A 22,810-nucleotide genomic window follows, 5' to 3' on the forward strand; every position below is an offset into this window, starting at 1 on the left:
TATTAACACATACAGTTCCCCTCCCCCAACCACCCCCCCCAATGTTCGATCCTATCCAATTCTTGAAAGTGCATAGTGAATAATGCCAATGAATTGTAGAACCCCTCCATCCTTCCCCTCAGTTCAGATTTAATCTTCTCAAGAGTCAAGAATCCCCCCCCCCAAAAGGCCAGTGCACAGGATGGAGAGATTGCTCTCCATCTCAACAGGATCCGCCTTTTGGTGATCAACAAGGCGAAGGCTACAACATCTGCCTCTACACCCGTTTGCAACCCTGGCTGGTCCAACACCCCAAATATGGCCTCCTGAGGGCCCGGGTCCCAGTTTCATATGCACCACTTTAGAGATTAACCAAAAAACCTCCTTCCAGTAATCCTCCAGCTTCAAACAGGACCACAACATATGAACGTGATTTGCATCCTGCATCCCCCCCGGCAACGTTCACGCACATCTTCTACCCCCCTCAAAGAGCCGGCTCTTCCTCGCCCTTGTGAGGTGTACTCTATATGCCACCTTCAGCTGTATCAGCCCCAACCTCAAGCATGAGGTGGAGGTGTTCACTCTCCGGAGCACCTCACACCAGAACCCCTCCTTCATACCCTCTCCCAATAAATACAGTTAACCTATAAATTACTCACTATACATACAAGAAACACCCAGGATTCGACTATACTACCCACAAAAGTGGTTTGGTATGCCATAGATCGGATCCCTGAGTTCCTCTGGTTCCTCTTTGCGAAGGTGATTCTCGCTGGCTGTTTCTTCCTTCCTGATCTGGTCCGCTCTCCCCCCCCCCCCCCCCCCCCCTTCCATCTCGAGTCTCTGCTTCAAGTCTTCCTTGAATGCCTATCGTCGCCACCCACTTCCTTTTCCACCTGCCTTTGGCCTTCTGCCAATGGAGTCTTGTGAGGCAGGGTCTCAGCACCCAATGGTTTAATTGATGACCTGTTGACGGTGTACCTGAGCCCGCCCTAGGAGGAACGATGATTGCTTGATGGGTTTTCAGGAACTGTGGACATTAGGCCAATGCATCTTAAGTATCATCTATAATCACTTGCTGGGGTATCAGGAACTGTGGACAATAGGCCAACGCACCTAACGTAGGAGTGATAATTACTTGATGGGTTATTAGGGGCTGCTCCAGACATGCCCTGGCAGCCTGTCTTGAGTTCTGTATATTCGGATTCAAGTCGGATATTCTGCTGGCTTCTTGCTGGAGCGGACTGTGGTTTTAATTTAAAGTGCCCGATTCTTTAATTTAGGATATCCAATTTAATCGGCCTTAAAACTAGGCCCTGATTATATTACCACAAAAAGTAATAGAAATATAAAACGCTGAGAGGCAATAGTTGGAATGGGAGGAGATTTGTTTGGAATATAAACACCAGCACCAACTAGTTAGGCCGAATGGAAAATTTCTTTGCTGTATATTCCAGGATACTGTTTTCAATTTACTGTATTATGATTGCAAATCTAGATCATAGGGTCGCTTTTTAAAAATAGTCTAATCTTTTTAGGTGTTCTATAAAAATACACAAATGCAGAAGTATTAATAATAGAAGTTATGGATTTAAAACCATGTACAATTCCTATTTTTTAATCAATAAATTGAGTGAGGTCAAATTTTGATTATTGCAAATTATTTTATTTTTCATTTCAACCAACTTCTCCCCGCATTCCCATCCTGAAAGTTTTGATTCATTGCTGGGATATAGTTCCGAAGTCATTCTGCATTTTACCCCATCAGTAAAGATTTACGTGCTGCTTTGCTATTTGAACTTGGAAGTCTCGTATTGAATCTAAGCACGCACACTCCGCAATAAGGAGTTAAAAACTTGAAGAATTGTGTCTTCTGAACCAATGACTTTATTACTGCCCCATTCTAAGATCACTTATTTAAGCCCAGTTCAGTCATTGAACTTGGCACCATTAAGGTCTCAGTAACTTAACAGATACATTTGCTGAGCTATCATGGAAGCTCAGGAAATGATCTTATCTGACGTTGAAAAATTAATGATGTATTAACACATTGAAAATATATTGACAATACTAATATACTTTGAGAATATGTTTACAGGTGTATAATCATTCTCCTTACTCTATTGCAATGTGTTACTGATTATATCAGTTATGCAACACGTGAGAGATATTTGTGGAAACATAAAATTAGGAGGAATTTTCTAAATTTTCAAAGGGATCATCTCCTAGTTGTTGAAATCCTGTTTGTAAAAATCTATTCACTTCTATCTTTATTAAAGTTATTAGATTAGCCATCTACCTCCAACGGTGATATTGACAGATTGCTTGATAGCAATAATTCCGTAAAATTTAAAAATGTGGTGCCAGGCTTGGTTGACAGGCTGTTTGAGTCCACACCAACCCCTGTGCTAGCGAAGGGAAACAATGAGATGACAGCTCCAGTGTTTGGAGAGAGGTTGTTAACGACAGCTTATTCCTTTATGATTTCAACTCCTGACAGAAGACAGGTCTGCTTGTTGCATCATGGCAGCTGTATCATTACCTCCTGGCCCTGTCAGGGAATGAATATATGAAAAAAATCAAAGTTACTGTGCTGGAAATCCAATTACCTTAAGGAATTTTAGGGATCATTTTACTCTTTAAAAAGTTTATAAACCTTTGTTTGATAGTTGTAAGTGCCTGAAATGTATCTGTTTCATAAGGCAAAATTGGAGTGAATTTATAATCCGCTAATTAAACACTGATTCTTTTTGTCTTCTTGAATTGATCGCTATCAGATACATCTTGCTTTAGCTTGCTGCTACTTTGACATTGACCCAGCCAAAATATACCAGAACTGCTGCTGTGTACGTGAGCAGAAAGGATGAGAATTGCAGGCATTTTGAGATCTCTTTCTCCCAGTGGTGTCAGGGAAATATGGGTATTTGTTTGACAGCAGAAGGATGTACAGCAACTCCAGTCCTTTACAATTTTCTGTAAGAAATCTTTTCCACAGCCTAGGTAAAATACTGAAGTCAGCACTTAATGCTTATAACCTTTTTTATGTTCATGGAATAATGAATTAAAGATTATGGTTAGAACAGACTGTTCAGGTGCTGTATGCAGCCCATGCTGGGTAGTTAGCAGCAGCTCTGGAGACTTGGTAGAAAAAAGGAGGGGGTGTGGGTTTGTGAAAATGTGTCAAAAGCCTTGGGGTTTCTAGCTGACCAGAATTCCAATGCTGGTTAAAACTTGTTTAGATGCATACGAGAGAAATTGAGGTTTCTCGTTTAATTCTCAATTTCTTTTAGGGCAGTATGATGCCTCTTTTTTGATCAGCCTTTCTCCAACTCGTGGTATTCGTTGTGATCTTTTGTTTACTGTTTGTGTTGACTGCTGATCCCATTCTTAATGTGTTCACTTTTGCCTTTAAGATTGGCTGAAGAGGCCTGAATCACTGAATCAAAGGCACAAGGGGGAAAAACAATGCTTTAGAATGTGCAGTGTGAGTTGCTTTCGGTAGAAGGTAGCAGTCGTAATCAATGCACTTGACACTTTCAAAGGCAAGAGAAGCCACGACTTGCTTAGGGGTTAAACTTTTTAAATGACTTCCCAGGGGATCGCTGCTGTCAATAAAATACAATAATTAGTGGAGGATTCTATAGCATGTATTGCAAAAAAAGGAGCTTTAGCATTTTTTCCAGAGCTGGTACAACATTCTTATGCTTTTCTTTTATTATTCCTTTCCATTTGTCAAAAGAGAATGGGTGACATTTTACCAAAATATTTGCTTCAAAGTTGCCATGATTTTAAAACTCCCCTGCAACATTCAAAGTTGGTAACTAATCTTGAGGTGATTTAGTTGCTTGCCTTGCCGCATATGGTGATAGTATATAATTTGAATTTAAGAGATTCATTTAATATTCTTGCATTAACATTTTAAGAGCTTCAAGTTTGTCATTCATTAAACAACAATTGATGATTTTGTTTTAATTTATTTTTGACTTTGCAAAGTAACAAAAACAAATTTGCTTTTTTAATTGATTTTAAAGACTGCTTTCGCTAAAACTTAATTTTTCCTAAATTTTCCATTCCAGTAAAATATATTTCTAATTGGAAAGGAGTAAATTTTGATTTCTTACATCTCCTAAATACTGAATATTAAAAATATATCCTATTAAATTATGCATTCTCTGTACAGCAAAATTGAAAAAAATGTTTGTACTGCCTTTTACTCAAAAGATTGCACTAAAACAAAAAATGATTTTACTGGGTTTAACAAATTACAATGTCAAAAATAATGACTGAGAGGTTTCTAGTAGGTCATTTGGTGCTTCAGGCAGTTTCTCCTCCTTCGGGAAGCACTTATTTGGTTTCTCTTGTATTCTGCCTGTGGCATTGTGTGGTGAAAGCTAGGCTTGTTCTTCTCTTTGGAGAAATGTCTGAGGCTGTAGATAACCTATGCAAAATTAATAAATGGTGCTCTTTTTCATTATCACCCACCTTTTACAATTTATTTGAGGTTCCCTTTTGAGAATTTTTCAAGTAATGTATGAAATATTTCATAAAACTGAATACCTTAACTACAGTTGTCTTTTCTGGGATTTTATCCATGGACTGATATAAATTTATTTTTACATTAAAAAATTCAAATTTAGCATGGTAGGTTAATTTCTGTGACTCATTAGGTCGATCTAACTGAAAAGCTTTTCAATTGATCTGGTCCAAATAATAATGTTTTTCAGTATTACCAAAATTTCTTGCCATCTCTTGAGAATTAATTGTTGTTTAGATAAATATAATGTCCACCACTTCTCAATTAATTCTTTTCAGTTTCTGATTTTATTTCTGGAACATTGGCTAGCACTGCATAGAAACAACTATTCATCATGCTTGTCAATCCCGCTTACAGATCATCTAACTCAGAAGTGTAAAATTGAATTTGGCCATGGGTAACATTGCAGTTGGTTATTGTTGATGCATCTACAAAGCTAACTGTTTCTTTCGCCCTCGAGCCGTCAAAAAGAGGACCCGGAGGCAGTCAGCAACACATAGAAGAGCGGGCGAATAGAGTATCTGGAGGCAGACAGCAGCATGTAGAGCAGGTGAAAAGAGTGTCCAGCAGCATCTAGAAGAACTGGGAAAAGAAAGAGTAATCAGAGGCAGTGAGCAGCACATAAAAGAGCTATCCAGTCCAGTCTGTGGCTCCAGAGTACAGCAACCGTGTTCTGAGAAAAATCAAAAGTATGACATTGCAGATAAACAAGTAAGTGATTTGTTGATTAATATTTTGCTCTTTTATATTCTAAATTCTGGTAATTTATCAGTAATTATCAGGGTTAATAGATGTAGTAAGGTTTACTAGAGTAGTTAAGGTTATTGGGGGTAGCAACATTTATGAATTCTAAATTAATTAAGAAAAATAAATCAACTAACATAATAAAGATCGCAGGGCAGTGATGTGTTGTGATTGGAGAATGTGGGGGCTCTGATGTTGCTTGTTGTGTCCTCTCTTTAATTGGCTCTGTTTATGGCGGGTAATATGGTCGCTTTCCTTAATTCTAATTACGTTTGCTCAAGAGTCGGCAGGTATCATTCGATACCTCCACAAAGTTCAAAACCGAATACTGATCAAAGACTCGATACACCAGTTAGTAAGTTCGAAATCAATGCTCATTTATTTACACACACAGTCAATTATACTCATGCACAAACTCTACCAACTAAACTATCACTACTACTAAAGCCTATACTTAGCTTTGGGCGCCCACTAAGTCAGAGGAACAACGGCCGTTGTCCGATTCTGAGGCTGCTGGGGTCGAGCTGGTACGGAATAGTAGCTAGGAGCGTCTATCTTGTAGCGTGCGTTGACTTTGGACTTACTTGTTCTGGTGCAGCTGCTAGGCAGGCCTTGTGTCGCTGAGAGCCAAGGCCAAGAAGAACAATTCTCTCTTGGGGGCTCCCTCTTATACCCAAAGGGGGCTTCGCGCGCTTTTGGGCGGTCCTTGAACTTGGTCCCAATTAATTGGACAGTATCCTGATTATTGGTATCGATTTCCTTCAATAAAGGGATGGCTGCGCTGATTGCTGGGCGGGCCCTAGGTGGCCGTTGGCCTGCTTTGTTCTAGTCTCCTCTGGCGCCGGGGTTCTGCTTTAGCATTGTTTACCTAAATGTTTCTCTTTTGTCCCCGGAGATGGCTCATTAGTATGTTAATGGCTTTACAGAATCGGTCTTGTCTGGGAGCTACAACTCCAATCAATAGACAAACCTTGCACCTGCTTGCTTTCTCAGCATTGCCCATTTTTCCCTTCATTCTTTGCAAAGTGTCCATTTTGTAATCTGGACGTGGCCACCCCTGGTGGCTACATTCCCTCCTTGTGATCCTCAATGCGGAGCGTGAAGGATCACATTACTGCGTCGTCTTCGTTCTCTGACCAAGCGGGGCACCCATGACTAGGCTCTACACTGCCTTATACTATGAAACACAATTTTACTTAAAATCATTTTAAATACATACATTATCAAAAAACTCTACGGGGCGCTATGACATTCAGGCATGCATTACAAAATTTAAAATACTGGAACCTCTATCTATCCTCAACAAACTATCCTCACTCAAACAATCCAAAAATATTCTAACATCTTGAACTGTACAAATAGCAGCACACAAATTTCTCTGGCTTGGCAGTCAAGCACAGAGTTTACATTTCTTTATTGAAACAAACGAAACACGCACAAAAAATGGATGCACTTTAATTCATGTCAAAGGGTTCAGGGGTCTGGTGGAGACCGAAAATAGGGGACCTAAACGTGCATACCGGGGTGCGAGAGCGGTAGGCTCTCCTTCGCCATTTCTGATTCTAATTGTCTGCACGACACTGAAAAGTATCGCCAGTGCAAAGAGGGCTTCTACTACGTACGAAAATGAATACAAGGTGATAAACTTATCACACCAGGTCGGGGTATTGTCAACTGTCGCTGGGCTCTGTGTATTGCAGGGGTGGAATTCGTTGACTGCTTGTGGGGTAGGGGTGAAGGGGTTAGCGTCCGCGCGCAATTGAAGGAATCCCACTAAGATCCAGGTGAAAAAGATGGAGATCGTCTTCATCTTTCTTCTTTCTGTCTTCTTCTTTTAGTTCCTGAGGTTCCGGAATCCTGTGAGCACAAGCATAATACCTGTTATTATCTTGCTTAAGATCTCGTGTGTTTGTCTGTCTGTCCTTTATTGCCAATCACCCTTTATAATTGGTCACCATCTGTGACTCGCTCATTTAAAAAAAAACAAATTTCTGGACAAGACAACCTAGAAAAATACTGACACAGTGCGAGCCGTCTCACACCCTGTGCGATTTACCATTTCAATGTTTGAGGATGTAAATAGCATATGGAGAGCAACCTAAGGGTCACGGTGAAACAAACAAAGAATTTTCGAATTGGAAGTGCCAAAATGGGGTGCGAATCGGCCGTGGCGGGTAAGAAATGGATGCAATCCCTGGGTAGGATGGTGATCAGTGCCGTATGTGCTCTACCCAAGCGTAGGTGACCGGGGTGGGGGGGGGGGGGGGGGGTTCCTCAGGCAGGGTGGGGACCAGTGCCATTTCTCCACTGCCTGAGCAACCGGCAAGAACGGGTAAGAATGTGGTCGTCATGGGGCTTGCAGTAATGCCACTTCTCTCTTGAAGCAGAAGAGCAGTTATGAACTGGTGTCTGGGCCAATTTTCACCTCTGAAAGGTTTGAGCGAACAAACTCGTTCGCCTGAACGGTTGTTTGTGGACAAACTTGTTCCATTAACTGCCAGGGGGCGTTAAAGGAGTGGTTGCGTAGGGCCGTGAAAATGTGCAAATTTTAAACCAATCAACACTTAACAGTAACACTAACAAATAAACATGCAACAACCATGGTGCAGGTTCCATCAGAAAGGACACCGTATGTCTCCATCGGTTCCTTTTGCCATCATCTGGACACCTCATGGCTCAAAGCAAAGGGATTTGTTTGGTGGGAGCCAGACTCAATGTCATCATCTTCTCCCGGCTGCCATACTCTCGACTGGAGTAACTTTGCCAAAGCTGCGTGGTGTGTATTGGGGTCCATCTCATCCTTCCGGATGAGCGTGAACGAATTGTCTCGGTGCCAGAGTCGTGTGTCGAGTTTGGAGCTATTGGGGTTCAATCCGTAATCATCGGGCGGTGGGTCTGGGTCAGGGGCTTTTATGTACGTCATCTCGAAGGGGGTCACTGGAATCATGCCCTGAGTCGCTGGGAGAGGGGCCTGGTACAGGGGGATAGTCATAACGTGGTGTGCTGTGGCTGTCGTCATTGCTGTCGCTATCACTGTTGCTGTCACTGCTGGTTGGGGGCGGGGAAAGACGGAATCGTGCCTCGGGGTTCAGTTGAAGTCGTGTCTGAGGACGGGCTGGTCTGGCTTGGGGAGGATAGGAATGCGTCATCTGTGGGCGGGGCATGCTCATCTGCTGCTGTGAGCAGGATGTGTGTGTGGCTATTCTCCGATCCATAAGCCTTGAGCTGGTTTATGTGAAACCACGCAGACTTGCCATTGGGATATGTAATCTTGTATACCGAGGGGCTGACTTTGTCCGAAATGGAGTATGGTCCGGACATTTTGGGGAAAGGAATGAACTGGCGTTGTATAGGGAAAGCATCATTTGCTGCCTTAATGGTAATTCAGTGGCATATACTGTTTTGTCGAAACAAGCCTTGCTCTGTTTTCTCTGTGTCCCAAGTCTCACAGCTGCTGCGAGTTGGGCTGCCTTAATGTTCTCAAGTAGCTGCTGTACAGCATTTTCATGTGTGAGGGCTGTGACTGAGGGGCTGGCCAAATCCAGTCCTAATAAATATTCTGTCCCTTTCATGGGGCGTCCGGTCATGAGAGTGTGCGGGGTGTATCCTGTGGACGTGGATACCACGTTACATAAAAACATTAAAGCAAATGGGAGAACTGAATCCCAGGTGCTGTACCATTTTGCTGAGGGTTGCTTTTAATATCCTGTTCATTCTTTCTACAATACCACTTGACTGGGGGTGGTATGCAATATGAAACTTTTTGTCTTATCCCGAAAATTGTGAGGACGTTTTCATTACACGTCATGTAAAATGGGAGCCTTGATCGGAGTCTATACTGCGGGGGAGTCCCCATTTTGTAAAGATGTGGTGGGTTAGGATTTTTGCTGTTGTTTTTGCCGTATTCGTTCGTGATGGAAAAGCTTCCACCTATTTTGTGAAGGTGCCGATGACCACCAGCACATACTTATATCCATTCCTGCAAGGGGGTAGGGGTCCTATGTAATCTATCTGGAGATTAGTCCAGAGGCCATCAACGGGGTGGGTATGACTAAGTTGAGCCTTTTTTTGCATATCTGTCCGGATTGTTTTGGGCACAGATGAAGCAACTCTCAATATAGTGGGTAACATTGGCTTTTAAATTAGGCCACCAGCAGAGCGGTCTGAGGTGGACTAAAGTGGGTTCAATGCCTTGGCGTCCATGATTGTCATGGAACTGACAAATGATCTGGTTCCTGTCCTGCCTGGGAACTACATAAATGCCGTCTTTCAAAATCACACCGCCATGTGTGGTTATTGCATTTTTAAACTTGTCATAAGGGGCTGGGAAGGTTCCCTTTAAAACTTCCCTGAGTTTCTCATCCTCTTTCTGTCTTGGTCTGTGAGACCTGAACTGCGTGTACGGGGGTGCTTTCGGGGGGGGGGGGGTTCCAAAAATAACCATGCCTGGAACCTGCCTTCGCTAGGGCGTCTGCTTTAACGTTACCAGGGGGGGAAGAACGGTGATGACTGCAAACCTTAATGATTCCATATTTCCTGGCTTTTGCTTTCTCTAAAATATGTCGGAGTAATAGGGCTGAGGGTAGGGGTTTTCCGTCTGCGGAAACAAATCCTCTCGTTTCCCACAGGGGTAGGAATTCCGTTAAACTATTACAGACATACAAGCTGTCCGAACAGATGTCTGCTGGGGTCGGGAACGAGTCGGGGTGGTCTACAATATATGCGATCGCTGCCAATTCTGCTGCCTGCGAGCCTAAGTGTCCTGGCAACTTTAGTGAAATCTCTTCCAGGACGCGTCCCTGCGGGTCCTCTACATAAATTCCGCAACCGGTGATTCTCTTTCCATTTAAAACCGTGGAGGAGCCATCCACATAAATCCTCAGGGGTGCACACATGTCTCTGGGCTGGGGTCTCTGGGGTGTATTACCTGTTTTCTTGGGAGGTGCCTTAGGTACAAATGGGCCTGTGTTGTGTTGTGTGGTGATGATTTCACATTCATGAGGGGTGCCTGGGTACTGCAAATTATCGGCAAGGATGGTGTGAGTCTTGGTTCTTTTCTTTGTAATGTCCCATCCCTCTAAAAGAAGGGTCCAATAGGCTGCGCGGATTTGGCTAACTGTGCCATCTTTAAGTCGGCCATCTAACAATAGCTGTGTTGGGGTGTGTTCAGTGAGGAAGGTGATGGGGTTGAGTCCTGTAATGTATGCGAAGTACTGTACTGCCCAAAAAATTGCGAGCAGGTGCCTTTCACAGGCAGAAAATCCTTGCTCGACAGGATCTAAACCCCGTGAGGCGTATGCTACGGGTTGTAATTGGTCATGGCGTTCCTGGAGGAGCACGGCCGAAAGGGTTCAGTCGGTGCTTGCTACTTCGATAGCGAACGGGGAAAGTGGATCTGGGACCTGTAGTGCGGGAGCTGTGCTGAGAGCTCGTTTTAAAGCATCCACGGCATCCGTATGCTATGGAAGCTATTCCCAAGGTGCCTGCTTCTTGAAAAATTCAGATAGGGGCGCTGCTTTAGTGGCGAAACCGTCAATATGGTTTCGGCAGTAGCCACCCAGTCCTAGAAATGACCGGAGGGCTGCGACATTGTGGGGAAGGGGCAATTTGACGATCGAGTCAATTTTCTTTTGCTCGATCTCGCGTTTATCATGAGTGATTACTGTACCCAAGTAAATCACTTTTTCTTTCAAAATCTGGGCCTTTTTGGGATTAACTTTACAACCAATTTCTTTCAGGAGTCCTAGGAGTTCGGCAAGAAGCGAAAAGCGCTCTGCCTTTGTGTCTGTCTGTAGTAGAAAGTCGTCTACATACTGGACCAGACAATCGGGGCGGGAAAATTTTGCTAATCCATTTGCCAGCTGTCGGTGGAAAATGGAGAGGGAGTTGTGGAAGCCTTGTGGAAGGCACGTCCACATATACTGCTGTCCTTTGAATTTGAAGGCGAAATTGTACTGGCACGCTTTATCCAATGGAATGGACCAAAAGCCGTTGCTAATGTCCAAAACCGAAATTTTATTTGACTGAAGTCCCTGTTTGAGCATGGTGTCGGGACTTGCGGCTACGGTAGGGGCTGCTGCTGGGGTTACTTTGTTCAGTTCCCGGTAATCAATAGTCAGTCGCCATGATCCATCCGGGTTCCTGACGGGCCAAATTGGGGCATTGTTCGTGGAGGCTACTGATCTCAGTACGCCTTGATCAAGTAAACTCTCTATTACCTTTGAGATTTCTCCCACTGCTTCTTGGGGAAATCGTACTGCTTCTGGGGTCTGGGGTCAGGACCTGTGATATGCACAGAGCTAGCCAGTTTGCCACAGTCATGCTTGTGCTGTGCAAATGCTGCTTTGTGTTCCTGCAGGACTGCCCTAACCTGTTTGTCTGAACTAATGGTTCCAGGGTCGAACCAGAAGTCTCCTACTGAGCTTATTCTGTTCTCATACTCTCCAACTGTGAGCGTGGCGGGGGATCGTGCTGCCTTTGCCATTCTCCAAACACACTTGTTAACTGGATCAAAGGAAAGGTTGTGGGAGCTCATAAAATCGATCCCTAGGATATGTTCAGCTGTCTGGGGCAGATTAACTAAAACTGTGGGGTGCTTGGTGGTAATGTTGCCTATCTGTATCGCTACAGGGGCTGTGATGTGTCCCTGTTGTAAATGACCTGTATAGCCGCTGAGTGTGATGGTGTCTGTTGTAGGCCACGTGTCTCTCTGAAATATCGTGGAGGAATTGAGTGTGGTGCGGACCCTCCTGTGTCCCAAAGAAATTTACGGGCTGTCCCGGACTTTGCCTGCTACGACCGGTCTACCGGACTTATCCCAAAGGGTGTCGCAGACCCAAGTTGGGGAGCCCGAACACCGTCAGTCGGTGCCGTTCATGTCTCCATTGTCTGAACGGGCGCTGACGCTAAGAATCGGCTTTGCCCTATTCCTATTTAGGGTGCCTGTCTGTTGGACTCTCTGCTGCTTTTGTGGCGCGTTGCACTTGCGTGCAAAGTGTCCTTACTGTCCACAGTTGTAACACTCTTGTGATTTGGGCTGGGGTGGGCTATTCCTGCCCTCGTTTACCCATGTGGGGTTCGGGCGCTTTAACTGGATGCATGTCTGCCTGTTCTTCCTCGGGTTTTAGAAATGCTGTTTTGCCTTGGACTGATTGCTCCCAAGCACGGGATAGCCTTTTCAAAATCCATTTTTCATTGTGGGCCTCGTCTGCGGGGTCATAATTTGTGCAAGCTCTCTGTCCTGCCTCTATCGCATGAGAGACCAGGATTCAAGTCCATTTGGCTATATTATCTGCTGACAAATGGGCGCGGGCTAACGCTCCAAAAACTGCGGTGAAGTGTATCCACAAGCGTCCAGCAAACACTGTGGGGTGCTCTGTCTTCTTTTGCCTACACTTGTTTAGGCCTTCTACCGTGTCTCCTTGTTATAGCCGATCGCATCAAGGATCGCTGTGTGCATCTCTTGGAGTGTGCTTCCTCCTACATTCTGTGGGTCGGGAAGGGCTGCCACGACTGAAGGGTTGAGGCTTCGAACCTTGAGCTTTACCTGCTCTCTCTCGTCAAGGCCGTACATGGTGGCCTGTTGTTTAACTTTAGCGAACAACTGGTGGGGGTCTGATGTGAGAAGGAACGGTGTAATTTTTCCACACGCGTCCCGTAATTGGGTTACGGTTAACGGGGTTGTATACAGGAAATCTGTGTCTCCTTCTGCTGCGGCCCTGCGGTGTGTAGTTACAGGGTTCATGGGGGTATGTTCTGCCTGTTCAGTGGGGGGTTGGGGTGCTCTCCTTTTCTGGGGTTTTTCCTGCTTACATGTTCCATTTACGTATCTATGGACAGTCTCATTCAATTCCTGCCAATTGGGGTCCGAATGTACTCTGAAATCCATTTAGAATGGAAAGCAGAGATTGCAATTCTGCAATTTGCTTCCGGCACTTTGTATGGTCACGGAGCTCTGCCTTTGTTCCATTGTGGAAGTGTGGAGTGCTCGTAGGGCTGCTTTCAAATCATTGCACTGTTTCTGCAATTTCTCTACCTGTTGCTCGGTTTCTTGTCTTACCAAGAGTGCACGTTGTGTGTCCTGGTAGGCCTTATACTGGGTCTGGAAGCTACTTCAGTGCGCGAGACAAGACTGGTGTGCCCTCTTGGCATTATCCACCTCTCTGTGCCTTACGGCTAACCTCTCTCTTAACTCTTTATTCTCCTTCTCAAACTTCACTCACAAATACCTCACTATTTCTGTCTCTCTCCTCAATCTCTCTGCGGAGCATCCTAACGGCCTCCTCTGTGCCTCGCAATTGTGCCAAGCAGGACACGATTGCCATCGGCTTGCGAGCTTTTCCCAAGCACTTCTTGTGGATCTCTGACAGGTTCTCCCACCAAGTATGTCCTGTACTCCCAGGACCTGTTTCGTCATTGGCGCAGAATTCACTCCAAAGGGGCCATCCTTTCCCTTTGAGATACTTTCTGATCTCATCTTCCCAAACGGGACACTGTCCTACTCTACTGGTCGCTGCGACCTCAAATTCCTGGGGGTTCATAAGGCGTTCCAATGCCTTCATTGCCATCTTCTCTATCTAGGTTCTCTACTGAATTTGGAACAAGGGGTGATAAAGTGGTGATGTAAACACGGGTACGGCTTACACTGATTTCCGGCCTACAAAACTTCCGACAGTTTTACGCAACAAAATCTCTCAGGTTTACCTTATATCCTTGTTAATACGCACGCATTAACACATTTCTGAATCTCGGAGGCTTGATCAGTATTGTTCAAACGCTTGTGGTTTTTCTGTTTCTAATTGGATTCTCAATTCAAATTTGGGTTCTCTCGGAGTGGTTAGGCCACTTCTAAATAGAGTCCCGGAGGAGTCGCCAGTAAATGTTGCTCGTTGTGTTCTCTCTTTAATTGGCTCTGTTTATGGCGGTTAATATGGTCGCTTTCCTTAATTCTAATTACGTTTGCTCAAGAGTCGCCAGGTATCTTTCGATACCGCCACAAGGTTCAAAACCGAATACTGATCAAAGACTCGATACACCAGTTGGTAAGTTCGAAATCAATGCTCATTTATTTTCACACACAGTCAATTATACTCATGCACAAACTCTACCAACTAAACTATCACTACTACTAAAGCCTATACTTAGCTTCGGGCGCCCACTCAGTCAGAGGAACAATGGCCGTTGTCCGGTTCTGAGGCTGCTGGGGTCGAGCTGGTACGGAATAGTAGCTAGGAGCGTCTATCTCGTAGCGTGCGTTGACTTTGGACTTGTTCTGGTGCAGCTGCTAGGCAGGCCTCTCGTCGCTGAGAGCCAAGGCCAAGAAGAACGATTCTCTCTTGGGGGCTTCCTCTTATACCCAAAGGGGGCTTCGCGCGCTTTTGGGCAGTCCTTGAACTTGGTCTCAATTAATTGGACGGTATTCTGATCATTGGTATCGATTTCCCCCAATAAAGGGATGGCTGCTGATTGCTGGGCGGGCCCTAGGTGGCTGTTGGCCTGCTTTGTTCTAGTCTCCTCTGGCGCCGGGGTGTCTGCTTTAGTATCGTTTACCTAAATGTTTCTCTTTTGTCCCCGGAGATGGCTCATTAGTGTGTTAATGGCTTTGCAGAATCGGTCTTGTCTGGGAGCTACAACTCCAATCAACAGACAAACCTTGCACCTGCTTGCTTTCTCAGCATTGTCCAATTTTCCCTTCATTCTTTGCAAAGTAATCGTGACGTGGCCACCCCAGGTGGCTACACTGGGATGCCGGTGTGATGCAGGGTAAACACAACTGCTGTAGGTGTCTGTGGCTTGAGGAGCTTTGGCTCAGGGACATTGATCTGGAGGCCGAGCTGCAGACACTGCAAGACATAAGGGAGTGGAAAAGTTACCTGGACATTTTGTACTTGAATGCAATCCCATTAGGATAGGGTTTTCTGATTTGGTCAGTGGTCAGGGCAGGAGGGTATGACTATGAGTGAAGCAGGGATGCGGAACCAGAAGGTAGAAGTGGAGGAGCCTCAGCCTTTGCAATTGTCCGACCTCTTTGGAGTGCCTACAACTTGTATGGATAAAAGTAAGGGAGCAGAGGGCGTAAATAGGAATGTAGCAGTAGTAGAGGACAAGATAGTCAGGGGGATAGATACTGAAAACAAGAGTTCAGAAGGCTGTATTGCCTGCCTGGTGCCAGGGATCAAGACATCTGCTTTGGGTTGGAGAAAACTTGCATTGCGAGGGGAAGGATCCAGTGGTCCTGGTCCTGGTCCATCTCTCATAATAAAGTGAAAATGATCTCATCTGTAACCCTACAGGGGCTGCACGTTGTAGGAAGTACTTGAGAGCGAAGAGGCTGATTTGTAAGTTTAAAGAAAAACTGGTTAGAAAACCACCTGTGCCCCTGGGTTAGTAGATCCGTGCAGCAGTATATTAATAATTAATCCAAATTTTTCCTTTGAAACTGCCTTGACTGGTCAATCAAAAAGCTTTTAGCAGACAACGTTGTGTGACTTTGAATTTGTGAAATTGAATGTAAACAATGCAGTTAAAAGCTTCATGCCTTCTAACATATGCACAGCACAGGTGTCTATATTTTAAAGGGCAATGAAATTGACGTTGGGGGAACCACTTTTGAAGGAATTACTTTTACCTTCATCTCACAGACCTGAAAACGTGGGATATGGACAGATTTTTAAAAGGGTTTAGGGGTACAGATTGGATCACTTTTATTTTATTATGGGAAATCTTTAATTTTTAGATCCAGAGTGACTGCTTAATGGTTTTAAAGGCTGCAGATGGGAAGACCAACCAAACGACCCACATCCCAGGAACAAGTCCCTCCAGCCTAACACAAGCCACCTGACCCCACCTCCCATGAAGTACCACTTCAGCACTCTGGAGGCAATTGTAGGGACAGTGCTCACCCCCTTGTCATCCCTCAGAGTGTAAGATGCCAGGTTGGTACTTCCAAGGCGTAGGCTTGAAGTTGGGGGAGGGGGGGAAGGGGGGGAGCTGAATGGGGGAGTGTGGTTGTGAGGAGGAGGTTTCCCAGCCAGTGATCTTGGGGAGGGGGGTGGGGATAAACAGAGGGGGCGGGGCTGGAGGGCGGGAGGGGTGAAAGGAGGGAGCTGCAGGTTTTGGAGCTCCAATCTCAGAGGTTCAGGATCTGTCAGAGAGATTTGGTCCTGCCCCTTTCAGTTCCAGAGAGAATTGAATGGAACTGAAAACCTATTTGAGTAAAAAACCTTTTTAAGCTAGGGGTGGCATCTAGCACCAGCGGGAATCAATCTGATTTTCCCGCTGGCGAGAGCACTTAGATTGGGAGAATTGCAGCCAATGGTTCAGTGGCCTCCTTCTGTACTGTAAAGGCTCTGTGATTCTGAGTTTCTCTAAGTATTCAAAAGAAAAAAAATGAAGTACAGCAAAACGTTGATCCTCTACAGAGTGAGTCTGGACAATTAATGATGGAAAATATGGAAATGGCAGATTAATTGAACATATAATTTGAATCTGTCTTCACTGTGGAGGATCAAATAACATCCAAGAAATAAATGGGCATTAACAGGTGAAAGGGAGGGAGAAACTTAAAACAATTACAGCCATGAGGGAAAGATTACTGAAAAAATTATTAGAACGAAAAGCTGGCAGATCCCAAGGCCCTGATGGATTTCAACCTGGCATCTAAAAAAAGTGCTGCTGAGATAGTAGATGCATTGATTTTAATTTTCCAAAATTCCTTCGATCTGGAAAGCTTCTATCAGATTGGAAAATAGTGTCTGTAACTATCCCATATTCAAGAAAGGAGAGAGACAGAGAGCAGAAATGACAGATAAAGCAAATTATTGTGGATGCTGGAATCTGAAACAAAAACAGAAAATACTGAACAATCTTAGCAGGTCTGACAGCATATGTGGAGAGAAAAGGGAACTACAGATCAGTTAGCATAACATCTGTCTTAAGGAAAGCGCTGGAATCTGTTACTAAGGAGGTTATGGAGGGATACTTGGAAAATCTCAATGCCCTCAGGCAGAGCCAACCTGGATTTGTGCAAGAGAAATCGTGTTGGAATAATTTATTTGAGTTCTTTGAGGAAGTAACAGTAAACTTGGATAAGGGAGAACCTATGGATGTGGTGTACTTGGATTTTCAGCGGGCATTTAATAAAGTGCCACATTACTACACAAAATAATAGCTCTTTGTGTGTGGGGGATCATATTAGCATGGATGCGTGATTGGTTAGCTAACAGGGAACAGAGAGTAGGCACAAATGGGTCATTTTCAGATTGGTAGGTTGTAACCAGTGGAATGCAACAGGGATCAGTGCTGGGGCCTCAACTATTTACAATGATATTAATGACTTGTATGAAGTGATGGTTGCTAAATTTGGTGTTGAACAAAGATAGATAGGAATGTAAGTTGTGACGAAGACAAAAGGAGGTTACCAAGGAATACAGATAGGTTGAGTGAGTGGGTAAAAGTTTGTCACATGGCGTATAATGTGGGAAAATGTGAACCTGCCCACTATACAGGGAGAATAAAAAAGCAGACTGCTATTTCAATGGTGAGAGATTACAGGTACTGAGAGATGTGGGTATCCTGGTCCATGACTGCCAAAACAGTGCAGGTACAGCAAGTGATTAGGAAGTCAAGGGGAATGAAATATAAAAGTAGGGCTATTTTGCTACAGTTGTATTGGGAGACCAAATCTAGAGTACTATGCATTGTTTTGTTCTTATATAAGGAAGTACATATTAAAATAGATGCAGTTCAGAGAAGTTTTGCTTGTCTGATCCCTTGAATGAGGGAATGTCCAATGAGGACAGGTCCCTTGGAGTCCCTTGGAGTTTACAAGAATAAGAGGTGATCTTATTAAAAGATATAAAACCTTGAGGGGACTTGACAGGGTGGATGTAGGGATATATTAACAATAAGGGGTGGGATTCTCTGTTGGCTGACGGTGAAATTGGGAAACGCGATTGGGCGGAGAATAGGTTCCGACGCCAGAATCGTGGCAAGCACCGTTTGACGGCAAATCTCAATTCTCCGTTACCTGGACAGTGGCATCAATGCGTTCTGGAACGCACGTACAGTAATAACGTTTGCATATCATTAGCTGGCCCAAACCGGTATTCTCTAGGGTTGCCGCAATTCTTCTCCTCCGATGTGCCAAATTCCTGACGGCGGGGTTCACTTGGGCTTTTAAAAATCAGGAAACCAGTGTCGTGGCTGATGAGAGAGAGAGAGAGAGAGAGCGGAGGTAGGACACAGAGGCCTGTCTGTGGGTTGCCGGGCAGGATGCTGACTGGGTTGCGGGGGGTGGGGGGTGACAGGGGAACAGGCCGAGTGGCCGGGGTAACCCCCCACGGGACTGGCGCAGTGTCCAGTCATGATCCGCCATTACCGTGGCCAGCAAGGCAGCCATCTTACTGTGCACCCACTGACCCCACCTTGACCCCTGGTTTTGCAGACTTACAACAGCTGTATGGGTGCCCACACTCCTCACCCTCTTTCCCGCCCCTCAAAAAAACCTGGCCGCCACCTGATGGCGGCCCACCCAGGGCAGAGGCCACAGAACTTACCGCTGGTAAGTGCAGTGCCAGCTGATGGTAACAGGTGCAGGGGCTCCCGCGTGCCGGATATCGACGGGGGGAGGGGGTGCATGCGGGGGCTGAGTCCGTTGTGTCAACTGGGACCATGTAGCCTGGTGGACCTGCTTGGGCACGGGGGTGCGCACCATGCTAACGTGTCAGCCTTTCACCCCTATGGACAATGGATATTGGAATTCGACCAGCAATGGTGGCCTTCTTGCTAATCACCGCAGCGCTGGGGGTGCCATGCAGCTGTACAAGCAGGAGCTGCTCGAAGAGGAGGAAACTGCAGCAGCGGAGTGTGCCACCAAGGAACAGCATGCACCAGGGTGGATAGCGAGCCGCCTAACAGGCCGAGGAGGAGGAGGTACCAAGGAGGCGCCGCATGTGGCCTCGTGTACCGGCAGCGCCTGTCATTCGAGGACCTGACGGACCGGGCATGCTGTTGAAGACATCTGCCAGATGATGGCACACCTGGGATATGGGGGAAGATACCTGCTCCCAGTGGCCATCAAGGTGACGGTCACCTGAACGTTTACGCGATGGGTACCTTCCAGGCGCCGAGTGGGGACCTGTCTGGAATTTCTCAGACCTCAGTGCACAGATCCATCTGCGCTGTCATGGAGGCCTTATATGCTCAGGGGGCTCAATACAATCACTTTAATGTGGATGTTCGGGCGGAGGGGTTCGCTGCCATCCAAGCGATGGATGCCCAAGTCCAGGGAGTGATACATAGACATACATAGAACATACAGTGCAGATGGAGGCCATTCGGCCCATCAAGTCTGCACCGACCCATTTAACCCTCACTTCCACCCCATCCCCGTAACCCAATAACCCCTCCTAACCTTTAGGGGGCCACACGATACGTGCACCGCAGCCAACGTACACCGGATGCTTTGATTGCCCCCAGGTTCTCCAACATGGCATGGAGAATTATGTCAACCTGCTCTGTGATTGAGCTCTGGTGCTCCACTTCATATGCCAGCGCCTGACTCCTGCCCACAATAACACTTTCCACCATCCACTTGGGCGATTTCTGCATGCGAGCTGGTCATTCCATCACACACTCCCATCGAATCTATGGGGTGACTATGGTGGGGCGGTAGGAGGGGTGGGGTATCCAGGCCACCCACAACGTCTGCCCCCCACCCCCCAACCGCCTCTCTGGCCAGCCCAGCCCATCCCTTGTACCCATCTGACAGAGCACCAAGGCAGGTTGTAGCAGTTGTTTAATGTGAACAAATATATACAGGTTAGTGCCCTAGCCCCTATACCTAAACTGTGCCTGCACCCACGACAACTTAACTGGTGTCTAACTCTCTGGCCTCATGGGCCCTAATGCTATGTCTCCACGATACAGCAGGAGTGGAGGTGGCCTGCTGTGATTCCCGCCTTGAGACTTGGGTCCCTTTGATGGGCGTCTTCTGGGTCGATCGGGTCTGGATGGGCCCGGCTGCTGTACAGGTGTCCCAGGTGGCGTGGTGATGCCCTGTTCGGCCCATCGGATGCACCAGGGATATGGGGGAGGGAAGTGGGGGAAGTCCGAGGTGATAACGGTGTGCCGGCACTTCCTCTGCGGGAGTCACCAGCACGGGCCTCATCACCACCTCCTCCTTCGGGGTGCCCTATGGGCTGCTCTATGGGACGTGGGTATGAGCGGAGCTATCACTGAGGCTCCCCCGCCACTTGGCGCTGCCTGTCTTGTCTCGACTAGGGTCCGAACGCTCGTGGCCAGGGAGCACAGGGAGTGGACCATCCCCGTCTGCGACTGCAGCACATTACGCTGCGACTATGTCACCACCTTCTGGATTTGTGTCACATCAGCCAGCGACTGTGCCATCCTCCTCTGGGACTGGGCCACCTTCCTCCGTCTGCGCCACATCGGCCAATGCCTGCGTAATGCCGCCGATATTCCCAGCCATGGCCTGATGTGACTGGACCACGCTCAGGAGCGCCGCTGTGCTGTCCAGGTGGCTCTGGCACATGGTTGCCTGTGAGTCTGCAATCCTGCCCTGGACCTCGACCAGCGCCTGCACAGAATGCCCCAGGCCTTGGACATGCTGATCCTCAATGCCTCCACCACGGTCGCCACCTGTGCGGTGTTGGCCTGGGTCGCAAGCATTATTGGCACCATCTCCTGCATTCCGACCATCCACCCCCTCGGGTGAAGAAAAGAACAAAGAACGGTACAGCACAAGAACAGGCCCTCCAAGCCTACGCCGACCATGCTGCCCGTCTAATCTAAAACCTTCTACACTTCCGGGGTGAGTATCCCTCTATTCACATCCTATTCAAGTATTTGACAAGACGCCCCTTAAACTACTTCCATCTACTGTAACAGTTCAACTGTGTGGTGCGCACCAGAGTGTGTCCCAGGAGCTTCTTCACTCAGGTGTGAGTGTCTCTGGAATGGTGGAGGGTGTTGGAGACATTTGTGACGGGAAATCTGTGTCACCCTCCGACTCGAGCTCCTGGGTCTCTTGAGTCTCAGGGGGAGGGCTGTCATCCAAGCTGACCTAATTGCTGCTCGGCTCACGGGGAGTTGCGGGGGGGGACAGAAAACAACAGCGTTAGACAGTTCGCCGCATGCAACCCAGGTGGTGGGTTGCTGGTGGCCTCAGTGGCCAGGGCACCCGGGCATGGTGGCCAGTATGGGTGCCAGTAGGTGGTGCAGGGTGGGGTTCGCCCACTCTCCGGTTTTTGGGATGAGGTGGTCTAGGGTTACGGGTGTGTGGGAGGGGGATTGGTGCCAGGGACACAGTGCTGCTTACTCACTATGGTCGCCCTGAGAAGGTTGTGCAGTTTTTTTCAGCTCTGGTGGCCGGTCCGGAAGGTGTTGCCCAAGGCACTCACGACATCTTTAACCTGCGCCCAGACACGGCGAATGGCGGTGGCTGGCAGCCTCCTTCCCGGGCCGGAGTACAGGGTCATCCTCCTCTCCTTCACGGCATCCAGGAGGCTCACCAGTTCGGCATCCGTGAATCTTGGAGTTGCTCTCCTCGCTGCCATGTTGTTGGCTGTGATGGTGTATGCGGGGGTGAAGTGTGTAAATCAGGCTGCAGCTTGTCAGCCTCCTGAATCTCAATAGCGAATCCAGCATCATTTCTCATTAGAATCAATTGTGTTCCACATGATGTTGGTGCGAGCCTCTGAACAGTAGCGGAATCGGTCCAGGTGCAGCACCAGTGTTGCTGCCATGGAACTCCACAAATTCTGGGTTGGCTTCAACACTTAGTCTCAGAAACTGAGAATCTCGCCCAAGGGGTCTCCCACTTAAGACAGGGATGAGGAGATTTTTTTACTTCAAAATGTCATGAACTATATGTCCCGGAAAACGATGGATACAAAGGTAATTCAATATTCTTAATGCTGAGTTAGATATATTCTTGATTCACAAGGAAGTCAGAGCGTATAAGGATTCGGAACGAAAGTGGAATTGAGGCCACAATCAGATCAGCCATGATCTTATAAATGGCGGAGCACACTCAAAAGGGCCAAATGACCTCCTTTTGCTCCTAATTCATATGATTGTATATATGCTCGTGAAATTAATGGTTTAAGCAACTAAAATTAAAATATCATTCAGGAGTATATTGATCAATTTATAGAAAAGTCTATCTCATTTGTCAGCTCAATATATGTTTGTTTCAGTCCATTGTCCAGCAGTAGATCAAGTGCAAGAGACATCTATTATACTTCAATACATTTAAAGAATTCTGTGAATGAAGACCTATTTTAAACAGAAAGTAGGAAACTAAGTAAAGTTAACACAGGGTACAGTTGGATACAGATTGTGATGCAAAGCTTAATCACCAAGTTCACAATTTCTCAATGGGGTTTTCTTTATTCTTTCATGGAATGTGCCAGATGCTGGCTAGGCCAGCATTTATTGCCCATCCCTAATTGCCTTTGAGAAAGTAGTGGTGAGCCACTTTCTTGAACCACTGCAGTCCATGTGGTGTGGCTACTCCGACAGTGCTGTTAG

At 46.4% G+C, this 22,810-nt stretch overlaps 1 protein-coding gene and 1 long non-coding RNA gene across 2 annotated transcripts in view; both read left to right on the top strand.

The window, feature by feature from the left end:
• fam172a (family with sequence similarity 172 member A) overlaps positions 1–22,810 on the top strand; it is an 820,821-nt gene that overhangs the window by 165,040 nt on the left and 632,971 nt on the right.
• LOC119970517 overlaps positions 4,019–22,810 on the top strand; it is a 49,488-nt gene continuing 30,696 nt past the window's right edge. The window contains exon 1 of the long non-coding RNA XR_005461636.1: positions 4,019–5,224. This is a non-coding gene — a long non-coding RNA (uncharacterized LOC119970517). The remainder of the gene's footprint in view (positions 5,225–22,810) is intronic.

The sequence above is a fragment of the Scyliorhinus canicula genome, chromosome 8, assembly GCF_902713615.1.
Source record: "Scyliorhinus canicula chromosome 8, sScyCan1.1, whole genome shotgun sequence".
Classification (NCBI taxonomy): Eukaryota; Metazoa; Chordata; class Chondrichthyes; order Carcharhiniformes; family Scyliorhinidae; genus Scyliorhinus; species Scyliorhinus canicula.